Source organism: Phodopus roborovskii, unplaced genomic scaffold (genome assembly GCF_943737965.1).
Source record: "Phodopus roborovskii unplaced genomic scaffold, PHOROB, whole genome shotgun sequence".
Lineage (NCBI taxonomy): Eukaryota > Metazoa > Chordata > Mammalia > Rodentia > Cricetidae > Phodopus > Phodopus roborovskii.
In genome coordinates, this window is record NW_026125518.1 from 244,578 (window position 1) to 257,934 (window position 13,357).

General features: G+C 36.2%; 1 pseudogene; it reads left to right on the forward strand.

The window, feature by feature from the left end:
• The first annotated feature begins 9,431 nt into the window (after positions 1-9,431).
• On the forward strand, positions 9,432-9,876 carry LOC127216124 (protein SREK1IP1-like; annotated as a pseudogene).
• The last annotated feature ends 3,481 nt before the right edge of the window (positions 9,877-13,357 follow it).

A 13,357-nucleotide genomic window follows, 5' to 3' on the forward strand; every position in this document is an offset into this window, starting at 1 on the left:
CATTCTTCAGTTGAGGAGCATCTATGGTGCTTCCTGGTTCTTACTATTACAAATAATGCTGCTATGAACATAGTTGAACAGATGTCTTTGTTGCATGGATGTGGATCATTTGGGTATATGCATAAGAGGGGGATTGCTGGGTCCTGTGTTAAACCAAGTCCCATTTTCCTGAGGAACTGCCATACTGATCTCCAAAATGGTTGTATGAGTTTGCACTCCCACCAGCAGTGGAGGAGTGTTCCCTTCTCCACATCCTCTCCAGCAAAAGTTGTCATTGGTGTTTCTAATTTTAGCCATTCTGGCAGGAGTAAGATGGTATCTCAAAGTTGTTTTGATTTCCATTTCCCTGATAGCTAAGGATGTTGAGCACTTTATTAAGTGTCTTTCAGCCTTTTTGATTTCCTCTATTGAAAATTCCTTCTTAGTTCTGTACCCCATTTTTTAATAGGGTTATTTGGTATGGGTTTATTTGTTTGTTTGTTTGTTTGTTTTTTGGGTTTTTGTGGGGTTTTTTTGACTTGAGTTATTTGTATATTTTGGATATCAGCCCTTTGTCAGATGTAGGATTGGTGAAAATCTTTTCCCAGTCTGTGGGTTGTCGTTTGGTCATGTCTATTGTGTCCTTTGCCTTACAGAAGCTTCTAAGTTTGAGAGGGTCCCACTTATTACTTGTTGATCTCAGGGTCTGTGCTACTGGAGATACGTTCAGGAAGTTGTCTCTTATACCAATTTGTTCAAGAGTACCTCCTGCTTTCTCTTCTAAGAGGTTCAATGTGGCTGGCTTTATGTTGAGGTCTTTGATCCATTTGAACTTGAGTTATGTGCATGGCGATAGACATGGTTCTATCTGCAGTCTTCACACACCATCATCCAATTGTACCTACACCATTTGTTGAAGATGCTTTCCTCCCTCCATTGTATTCTTTTAGCTGTTTGGTTGAAAATTAGGTGTTCACAGGTGTGTGCGTTAATTTCAGGATTTTCAAATTGATTCCATTGGTCTACCTGTCTATTTTTGTGCCAATACCAGGCTGTTTTCTGAGCTTAAAGACAGGGATGGTGATACCTCCTGATACCTGATACCTTCTTTTATTGTACAGGGTTGTTTTGGCTATCCTGGGTCTTTTGTTTTTCCATATAAAATTAATATTGTCATTTCAAAGTCAGTTAAGAATAGGGCTGGGATTTTAATGGGATTGAATTGAAGAAAGAAAACAGACCACTATCCCTGATGAACATTGATGCAAAAATACTCAATAAAATACTGCAAACCAAACCCAAGAATACATCAGAGTAATCATCCACCATGACCAAGTAGGCTTCATCCCTGGTTTGCAGGAATGGTTTAACATATTAAAATCTATCAATTTGACCCACCATATAAACAAACTCAAAAAGGAAAACCATATGCTCATCTCTCCAGATGCTGAAAAATCCTTCGACAAAATCTAACACCCTTTCATGATAAAGGTATTGGAGAGGTCAGGGATAACATGAACATATCTAAACATAATAAAGCAATATACAGAAAACCAACTGCCAACATCAAACAGAATGGAGAGAAGCATAAGGCGATTCCTCTAAAGTCAGGGACAAGACAAGGCTGCCCTCTCTCTCCATCTCTCTTCAATATTGTACTTAAAGTTCTAGCTAAAACTATAAGACAACACAAGGAAATCAAGGGGATCCAAATTGGAAAGGAAGGAGTCAAACTGTCTCTATTTGCAGATGATATGGTAGTTCACATAAGTGACTGAATAAACTACTAGGAAACTCCTACAGCTGATAAACACCTTCAGCAAACTAGCAGGATACAAGATAAACTCAAAAAAAAAAAAAAAAAAAAAGAAAGAAAGAAAAAGAAAAAGAAAAAAAAAAGAAAAAATCAGTAGTCCTACTTTATTCAGATAATAAAGAGGCTGAGAAAGCAATCAGAGAAACATCACCCTTTACAATAGCCACAAACAACATAAAGTATCTCAGGATAATGCTTACCAAACTAGTGAAAGACCTGTATAATAAGAACTTCTTGGCTTTAAAGAAAGAAATTAAAGTAGATACCAGAAAATGGAAACACCTCCCATGCTCTTGGATAGGTAGGATACATATAGTAAAAATGGCAATCTTTCCAAAAGCAAACTAGAGAGGTGTGACCTTTTCAGGGAAGTTGTGTCACTAAGGGTGAGATTTAAGGTTTCCCTGCCAACTCTCTCTCTCTCTCTCTCTCTCTCTCTCTCTCTCTCTCTCTCTCTCTCTCTATCTCTATCTATCTAACTCTATCTCTATCTCTATCTCTCTCTCTCTCTTGTGTTCCAAGGTATGGGCCCTCAGATATTGGTCTAATCTCCATACCTGACTGCCAGCTGCCATGCTTGTCACAATGATGGCCATGGTCTCTCTCAGAAAATGCAAGCCACTAAACAAGAAATCAAATGCTGTATTTTGTAAGTTTTAATTGTCATGAAATTTGATTACATCAATGAAAAAGTAACTAAGACACATTACATTTTTTCTGAACAGAAGTTTCTGACCTGTCCCGTTTCACTACAATTTTGTCCCAAATAAACACAAAGAGGCTTATATTAGTTATAAACTGTTTACTCAATGGCTCAGGCTTGTTACTGCCTGGATCTCTTAACTATTACCACATTTCTATTAATCTATGTATCTCCATGTAATCTAGGCTTACTGGAGAATGCCTACATATCCTATTTTCCCAGTAGCTACAATGGCATCTCCATCTCAATACTCAACTCTCTCTGTTTGTCTTCCCAAGATTCTCCTGTCTGGTAGCCCTGCCTGTATTTCCTGCCTGGATACATCCTGTCTGCCCATTGGCTGAAACAGTTTTATTCATCAACCAATAAGAGAAACATATATTCACAGCATACAGAAGGAGATCAATTAAAATAATTTTAATGAGAGAAAAATTGCAACTCCCATAATAATGAAAATGAGTCTGACCTTTTGGTATGAAACAATTTTATTGGTATTAAATATCTTCCATGATGAAATTAGTTCTACAGGGCAAATTTCAATGGGAAAAGAAACCAACCTGAACAAATAAATCACAATTTTAGACAGTATTCAAGGCAAGGAAAATAGAGATGACTGAGCTATGTTGGCTCCCTGAGTATACTGAACATTCTTGCCTAATGGCCAATGCATGTGTTGCTTATTCTTTTCAACCTACTAATTATTGTTGCTTCTTAAGACTTAGCCTGTTCATCATTTCTGTTACCCTTTTTCCAGGCATTAACAATTTTCCAGGTCAATATTTTATGCCACTTTCATACTGGCATCTCAGGGACCATAGTATTAGTCCTTCTGAATCAATTTTCTGTTTATTTTTCTCTATCCTTTCCCACTCTACAGGATATCTTAGCATAAGAACTGTGTTTATTACCTTCATAATTATTTTCCAGCATCTGATACATATATAGTACAAAGAAAATAATGTGTGAATAAATGACATAAGTGACTCTTGTTCATTATTCATATTGAAGATACAGACTATACAGGGAAAGGAAACTGCAAGAAGGCAAATTTCTTTGAAAACAATTAGTATAGAGCACTTTGCAAATAAATTCCCTGGTGATCTATAGATTTTTTTATGATACTCATTTTTTACTGCTTGATAATTAAGTCTAACTTATGTTAATAAAAGCTAGCTTTTATTCCTGAACATATATATCAACTCTGCATATATAAATTTAATCCCACCTCTCTTGCTTCATTAGAGAGAAAGATTTACAATTTCCTTGTAGTAAGAAGTTTTATTGTTAATTTAGTATTTATTGGCACATAATAGTTACAATTATAAAATCAATGATAATATAGAGACATCAGTAAAATACTTGTTTCAGTGCTTGTAAGAGATTACAAGTATATTTACTTTTTTAATTGTAATATATCCCTTATTAATTGGACTTAATTAATTGTCCAATTGAATAATTGAATTAATTATGACATTCCCACTCAGAAGCAACCCTGAGTAATATTGATTATAAGTCAGCTATATCATGTGTTCTTTAGTCACTTTATAACACTGAAAGAATTATTAGTTAAAATTAGACCTCTCATTTTCATTTCAGGGGGAGACATCAACATTACTTTCAGTATTAAATTTAACAGTCATTACTACATTCTGGAATAAAAGAAAGCTTTTTAAATGGATTTCAGGTGAGGGATGCAGGGTTGTCTGAACATTTTCTTAAGAGAAGTTATGAATATTGGCCAAATTATACATTGAAAAGAAATAATTTCATCACAATAACATAAGAACACTTTCTCAGCTCTATGAAAATTTACTGTGATTATAAAAGTATTTCATAGTACTTTTTGTAGTTCTACTGAGTTTCTCGTTGCTACCTGCCAACTGGCAATCACATCAAAATTCAAACTGCTGCAATGATCAAACTACTTCATTTTATAAACACATATTGCTGCACATATGTGTAAATATAGAAACATGAACCAGAGTAGTTTGTTTACCACCAAAATATAGGATCAGAGGACAGCAGAACATCTAATAAAAAATCAAATAGATTCTATCTTTCATTTTCAATTCCACTTACAGGCTTTCTAAAGAATGTTTGTCTAAGAAAAACTCCATGGATTTGTGGCTGAAGGGAATTTTCTTTTCAACATGTAGTAGAGAAATGGGCTTAGGAAGAGCAAAATTATATCCTAAAAAAATATTCCCTGTTTCAGAGTGTTGTGTTCCCAGAAGATGTCTGTTTCTTTCTAAAGAAGCACATGAACTGATGGCTATGTCTCGTCACCTCACCAAACATGAGGAGTTACTAGTTGTTACCCAGTGTGTGACGAAGAAAAAAAAAAATTCAGACAGAACAACTTGAAGAAAGTTGAAGGAAGAAGAGATTTTATTTTCTCTTGTGATTTCATAGGTGCCATGCCTCAGGGTGTTAAAGATATATTGGAAAGAATTGTATATGTCACGTCATACTGGAAGCAGAGTTAAGTGAAAACATGAAGGGTCCTAAACAAAAGGAAGAAGCAAGGACACACCCCCAGTGACATACTTCTTGTAGTTCAGTAATACCTCCTTCTTTTATCATTTCTCAATAATGTATCTATTATGGGTCCATGGAGGAAGTAATTTATTAAGTAAGAGGAAATGTCATCACAAGAATTCCCAGGTGTGTGCTTTAAAAATTTCTTCAGCATTTCTCAATTCAATCAATGTGACAGTTAAGATTAGCCATCATACCCATTCGTGGAAAATAGATTAGAAATCTCTATCTTAAAGTGCTGTGACTTGAAAATGAAAGGTAAATTATTTTACAAAATATAGAACAGGGAGGAGCCTTTACATCTCAATTGTAGAATTTTCTAGATGATAAATAGTTCTATTAAGAAGTTTGAATATCAAGGAAGCTTAGTTGTTACAAAGGAGAGTTTGATAATGTGACTGCTCTTGCTTCAGACACCATTTCATCACTTCATGCAAATATAACTATGCAAAGTTACTTAATTTCTCTTTCTCCGTTTCTCAATCTGTATACAGCAGAGGATGTAATGGATCCTATCTCTTCATATTACTCTACGGACTGAATGTTTTTAATATGCCCTTAGAAGAGTAATCAGAAAATATTAGATCTTACCTGTGATACATGAATATATTTACTATTAATCTTTATCACAAATAATCCCACATGTGTTAAGAGTTGTTTTTCCCTGCTTTTCTTGTCCCACCACCTCACCTTGCCAGCCCCAAATAATACACAGAGATGTTGTATTAGGAATAATTCTGTTGGCCAGTTACTAGTTTCTTATCGGTTAGCTCTATATTAAATATTAACCCATTTCTATTAATCTAAGTACTTACATGTGGTCTTATCTTACCAGAGATAGGGGCTGGTATTCTTCTCTCTCAGTCCACCATCTTGCATCTCCTCCCTACTACTTCCTCTCTCCTCCTAGTCCCTCCTATCTTGCTTTCCTTTTGGCCAACAGTGATTTATTCATTAACAAACAAGGGAAACATATTTACAGAATGGCATCCCCCATCATATTATGTTACAAGTATGTTTTTCCCTCTGGTCAGGTCTTACAGCCTCACCAGCCCCAAAAACACACAGAGAAACTGTATTAGATTTAATTCTGTTGACAAGTTACTAGTTTCTTATTGGCTAGCTCTATCTTAAATTTTAACACATTTCTAGTAATCTAAGTATTTCCACGTGGTCTCATTTTACTGGAGAGAGGCCTTGCCATTCTTCTCTCTCTTTCCTCCATCTTCAATCTGCTCCCTACTCCTTCTGGAATACTCCTTTGCTCCTAGTCCTGCCTATCTTCCTTTCCTATTGGCCAACAGTGCTTTATTCATTAACCAATAAGAGAAACATATATATAGAATGACATCTCTCATCACACATGTATGGTTGAAAATTATATATTTTCTATATTTTTGGAAGAAAATGGCAGTCTTCTACATAAATATGGTGCAAACACTGAACTTTCAAATTAATAATTTAATGCTGTGCCTTCAAAGCCTCTGGCCTCATTTAGACTCTTAAATTTGCCCAAAAGTATAATTTCCATTAGGAAAATTCAGGATACTAAGTTTTTCATGAAATTTATGTTTTTAAATATTGTCTGAGATAATAAATTACATCATTTCCCTCCTGTTGTTTTTCCCTCCATGACCTCCTATATATTCACTTTACTTTCATTCAAATTTGTGACCTCTGTTTTCTTTAATAGTTTTTAACACATGTATGTGTATGTGTGTATATATACATATGCATGTATATATGTTCATAAATAAAACCTATTCAGTCTATAGAGTGTCACTTGTAAGTATGTTTTCTAAGTTAACCATTTGGTATTGAAAAAAATAACTGATCTAGCCACTAGTTCCAAGGCTAATAAAGTCACAGGTTTTGGAAGGAAAGAATACAATTACCACTTTACTGAACCACCATAATCCTTAACTATATTCTATATATTTGTCCTTATACCCATATATAAATGTCATCCACATCCTACATCAAGGAAACTTTTCTTAACAAATTGATACCACGGCAACCAGTCAACATGCACAATTGTGGTGGGTGGCCCCACCTGACATACTGACAGCACGTATACTGCACCTACACTAAGGATTAAGGATTATTATGGATGTGCATCTTTTGGATATATGCCTAAGAGTGGAGTTGATGGATCTTGTGGTAGACTGATTCCAATATTTCTGAGGAAGGACCTTAATGATTTACAAAGTGGCTGTATGAATTAGCACTCCCACCAATAGTGGAGGAGTGTGCCCCTTTCTCCAATCTTTTCCAACATAAACTGTCTTTGGTGTTTTTGATTTTTTTTGACAGGAGTAAAATGGTACCTCAGAATAGTTTTGATTTGCATTTTCATGATGGCTATTAATACTGAGCACTTTCTTAAGTGTTTTTCAGCAATTTTACATTCCTCCATTGATAATTCTCTATTTAGTTCTGTATCCTACTTTTTAATTGGATCATTTGGTGTTTTGGTATACCACAAGCACATCTGTTCAACTATTTTCATAGTAGCATTATTTTCAATAGCCAAAACTTGGAAACAACCTAGATTCCCCTCAATTGAAGAATGGATGAAGAAAATGTGGTACTTTTACTCAACGGAGTACTACTCAGCAGAAAAACCCAATGGAATCCTGAAATTAGCAGAGAAATAGATGGAACTAGAAGAAACCATCTTTAGTGAGGTAACCCAGTCACAAAAGATAACATGTGCCTTCATCTAGTAGCTGATGGAAGCAGAAGGAGACACCCGCAGCTAAACACTAGCTGAACTCCTAGAATCCAGTTGTAAACAGGGGAGGAGCAATGAGCAAAGGCGTCAAAACCAGGCTGAAGAAACCCACAGAATCAGCTGACCTGAACAAGGAGGAGCTCATGCACTCCAGTCTGATAGCTGGGAAAGCGACATAGGACTGATCCAGCCCCCCTGAATGGGGTATTAGTTAGGAGGACCTGGCAGTCTATGGGGCCTCTATTAATGGAACAATATTAACCCCTACTATATGAATGGACTTTGGGAGACCATCCAACATAGAGTGAGACTTTCTCTGCCTAGAAAATGGAGCAGAGCCTAGGCCCTGCCCCAAATGATATAACAGACTTTGAAGACTCCCCATAGAAGGCCTCACTCTCCCTAGAAAGCAGAAAGGAGATGGGCTGGGGTTTGATGGGGGTAATAGAGGATGATGGGAGGGTGAGGGAACTGTGATTGACATATAAAAAACCTTATTTCAAATTTAAATTTAAAAAAGGGAAAAAAGAAAAAAAAACAGATTATTATGGAAGTGGAAGAAATTGTGAGAACTAAAAATGTAGGGTATATGCTATGAGATCATATCTCCTAGAAATATCAGAAGCTACCCCCATGAAATTTCAACACAGTTCCCTAAACATGACTTCTATAAGAACAACATCACTGGACATGCTAATGTGGATGGGATAAATCTCACCAATCCTCAACTCCATACAAAGAACTACAGGTAATTAAGGAATTCTGAGTGTGGCAAAAATAAGCTTCCCCAACGAAAGGCTACAGATGTTTATAAGTTAATTTGCTTTTATTTTTTGTGTGCATTGGTATTCTCCTTGCATATGTCTGTATAAGAGTGTTGGAGTTCCTGTAACTAAAGTACAGATCATTGTGAGCTGCCATGTGTGGAGATATATTATTTATTATTTATTAAAGCTTGCCTGAGGATTCAGAAAGCAAAACCAGCCTCAAGCTCACATAAAGTTGATCTAGGCAAATGGGACCACATGACTTTAATCCCAGCATTGGGGACGTATATAAGACAGGAGCCGGGTCTCAGAGAAGAGAGAAGGAAATGAGGTTGGTATGTAAACTGAAAATAATTTTTTAAATAAAAGAAAAAGAGGACTTGATATTCTAAGCTACCGATAGATTTCAAACATATTCACTGTTGCTCTATTCATAATAGCCAGGAAATAGAAATGATATAAATAAGACGGATAATGAAAATGTGGTAAATATAAACAGTAAAATTCTACTCATCTCTAGAAAATGAAATTTAGAGGTAAATCAATAGTAATAGAAAATAACACTGAGTGAAATAACCTAGGCTCAGAAAGACAAGTACTGAATGCATATAATCTAGACTAGCCAAAGAAAGCAGGATAATAAAAAGGGGACACTGGCAGAGCTCTAGGAGAAGGATAATAGGACATAGGGCTATGAAGGGTGAAATGGGAAAAAAAAGAGGGACAAATATTTTCTAAAATTTCAAAATCGAAACACATATCAGAAGGTATGCTTTTGTATAAGTGAAAGTAGAAAAATACCAAATAAATAAGTTATTATTGACAAGATCTGAATATCTCTTCATTTTTAAATTATTTATTATTGAATCAATAATAAAATATGTATAGCTCCCCTCACCTGTGCCATGGCACTCCCAGGTTGCAACAAGGACAATGTCCGAGCAGGCTGCAAAAAATGTGGCTACCCTGGCCATCTGACTTTTGAGTGCCGCAATTTTCTCCGGGTAGACCCCAAAAGGGAATCGTGTTGGATGTCAGCAGCACAAGCAGTGAGGACAGCAACAAAGAAAACGAGGAGCTGAACAATCTGCAGGCCCTGCAGGAGAAGAGCATAAATGAAGAAGAGGAGAAGAAAAAGGAAAAAGGAAAGGAGAAAATTAAATTGAAAAAGAGGAAAAGGTCTTACTCCAGCTCCACGGAAGAGAACTCTTCAAAACAGAAGAAACAGAAAAAAGAAAAGAGCAAATCAAAAAGAAAAAAAAATCACAAAAAGGAAAAGAAGAAGAGAAAAAAGGAAAAACATTCTTCCCCCAACCGTTCTGAAGTCACTAAAAAGTAACCAAATCAGCCTAACTCAGGAAATTGAAGAATTCAGTATTTTTAACTATTGTACTTTCCTTGCTATCTAATTAGGCTTCACAGTAAATCCCAGCATCTCCCATAAAGACATTTCTCACATGTTGGGAACCCTGTCTCTCTGCTCATCTGTATTAGACCCATCTTGTTCCTCAGCAGCCATGCCTCAACTATAGATACCTGTACTTGTGTTTCTGCGTGTAAGGCTAGCATTGTCACTTCATGAGTTAATTATCACATGACTTTACTATAGTCGAACCAAGTAATCTTCATAGCAGCTACTGAGTGGCGTCTGCCTTCCAGTGAGGTAGCTAGGTTGGTGGTAGTGATTTGCTCTTGATAGTGAAGAGTTTAATAGCTTTATCTACTGTGTAATGTATAAAGATGGTGAAGTTCTTCACTGTTGTTTTTAAACATCTAGGCTTTTTAAATAATATCACTGAAGATAAAACTGCTTTACTGATCTTAAGTTTTTAAATGAATGGGACCTATAGGAAGATATTATGGTGGTTTTAGGAATATTTGCATATGTATTTATTTTTTCTGAAATGGCTTTGGAGTGAGTTTCACACTGAATGACTTCACAAATAACCAATGTTACTATTTCCCCTTTCACCAAACAAATTTTAGTAGCACTGTAAAAAATTTTAAATCAAAAATTTCTTTCTCTACTTTTGAAATTAGAAGCCTTGGGGGTAGCACCATGAAAGCCTTTGTATAATAATGAAACTTTGTATATGCATAAGCATTTTCAGTGACATGTTAATAGATATAAATGTTTCTAAAATGTTTAAAAAAATGAATGGTAATTTGAAGCCATTTTTTAATATTTAAGAAATACAAACCCTGACTCGGACCCCCCTGAATATGGGTCTCAGCCAGAAGTTCTGAGCAGTCTAAGAGACCTCAGACAGTGGAGCCAGGATGTATCCCTGGTGCACAAAAGGACTTTGCAAACATATCCCCCATGGAGGGATAACTGCCTTATTCTAGAGATAGGAGAGAAGCCCTAGTCCCTACTTCACAGGACCTGTCAGACCTACATGACCCCAACTGGATGGCATTCCCCTACATATGGTATTGTGGTGGGGGGTTGGGAGGGGGAGGGTGTTTAGAGTGCATGGGAGAGGGTAGAGAGGGCAAAGGGAGGGAAGGAGGGAGGGGAGATGGAACTGGGATCGACATGTAAAAAAAAAAAAAAAAAAAAAAACGCTTTGACTCCAAAATTTAAGTTGAAGAACAAGTTACTGGGGAAAAGTATTTCTATTTTTGTTTCCACAGAAAATGAAAAGATGTGGATTCCTTCCAGACTAATGTGGTTTGATCACACCAGACCGCCTGAAACAGAGTATAAGGTGATCCTACATTCCAAACAGCTGGACAAAACAGCCCTACAAACTACAGCTAGGATATCTGAATCTTCTTTGAATCCCCCAAGACAGCGCCTCTTACCAGCAGGAAGTAGTTTGGAAAGAACGACGCCCAAATTCCCAAATATTGTGTATAAATGATTGTTTTCATTTAATTGGACTTTGTTATATAAAATTAAAAAAAAATAAACTCTAGAAATGACAAAAAAAAAAGATGACAGAGGGACATTAAAACCTGAATAATGAAATAAATGGTCATAAAACAACAACAAAAAGCCACGAAAGTTCACAAATCTGTACTGAACAGGGGTAGAAGATATTATACAATAGTCAGCATTGTCTTACAGATCCTATTGTGAAAAAAAATTAAAGAAAGCACTGCCAAAACCAAAATTGGGCATGAAAGGTCTTTCAATTTAGAGCCCATCATTAAGGGAAGCTAATGCAAGAACTCAAGGCAGAAACTGATGTGGAAATCATGGAGGAATACCTCTTATTGGCTTACTTCTCAACACTGTTTCAGCCTACTTTGTTATAGAAACCAGGGCCAGCACTGCAGTGTTCTGCACCTTTGGCAACCTGACTTAGAACTACCAGAACCACATGATAAAAATAGAGAAACTACTGCTGTGCAACAAGCCCCCAACCCAAACATACAAACAAACATACATACATACATATATCATATATGCATGCATACATATATACATGTGAAAATGCTTCTTTTAATTTTTAGTAGGTCCATCAAAAGATAGTCAGCATCACTAATCAGCAGTGGAACACATATCAAAATAAGTGAGATACTTTACTTCTGCCTTTAAAAAACACAGGATGTAATAAGCATTGAGAGTGTTTGATAAATGGAAGTCCTTGAAGTCTGGAAAGCATCATAAAGATTGTAAAAATAATTAAAATTAAATTTTACTATCACAAAACCAACATGGGCATTTTCTCCACATATAACTAAAGAAATTTTTGAGGAGCTGTGTTCTTCATCAGGAAATGAACAATCTGTGCTCATTAACCAACTGTGTATAGAAAAGGGAATGTGCACATGCGCAACAAATATAATCTCAACCACAAAGCATAATGAAGTCCTCTCATTTATAAAACTATAAGTGATCCCTAGATCTGCTAACTGAAGTAACCAGTCAGAGAAATACACATTCTATATACTTACTCCTTTGTGTAACCTACCTTAAATGTCCTTCCCTGACAACCTTAAATGCCATCATAGAGCCTTCATCCAGTAGCTGATGGAAGCAGAAGCAGAGATTTACAGCGAAGAACTGAGCTGAACTCCTCGAATTCAGTTGCAGAGAGGAAAGAGAGATGAGCAAAGGGATCAAGACCTGGCTGGAGAAACCATCAGAAACAGCTGATCTCAGCAAGCGGGAGCTCACAGACCCCAGTCTGACAGCTGGGGAAACTGTATAAGACAGAATTAGGACTCCTGAACATGAGTGTCAGTTGGGGAGTTTGCAGTCTATGGGTTTGCAGGTAGTAGAACCAGTACTTATCCCCAGTGCTTGAACTGGCTTTTTGTAGCCCATTCCGTATGGAGGGATACACTCTCAGCCTAGATACACAGGAAGAGTTTGATAATGCCCCAAATGATGTGACAAACTTTGATGATCCCCAATGGGAGGAGTGGATAAGAGGTAGGACAGGGAGGTGGTGGGGGGAGTTGGAGGACAGGAGGGAGAGGGAACTGAGATTGGTATGTAAAATAAAATTGGTTTAATTTAAATAAAAATTAATAAATAATAAAATAAAAATAATGAATAAAAAGAATATCTCATACAACTTGAGAGGAGAATGATAGCTACCAAAACCTTGGGAACGTTTAGAGAAGGATAGGAATAGCTTAAATAATGAGGGATGAGTTAGTTGGCAAAAATACAAGCTCTGAGGTATTATAGCTCAGGAGGATGACTTTGGAAGGCATTATCATACAGCATATTTCAGACAGATAGAAGAAAAGGAAATTTTTGAAAGCTTCACTGTAATGAAATAATAAATGTTTGGGGAGACAAACATTTACATAGAATCCTATTACTAAGTTTAATTTTTATCTTTTACATATCAATTAAA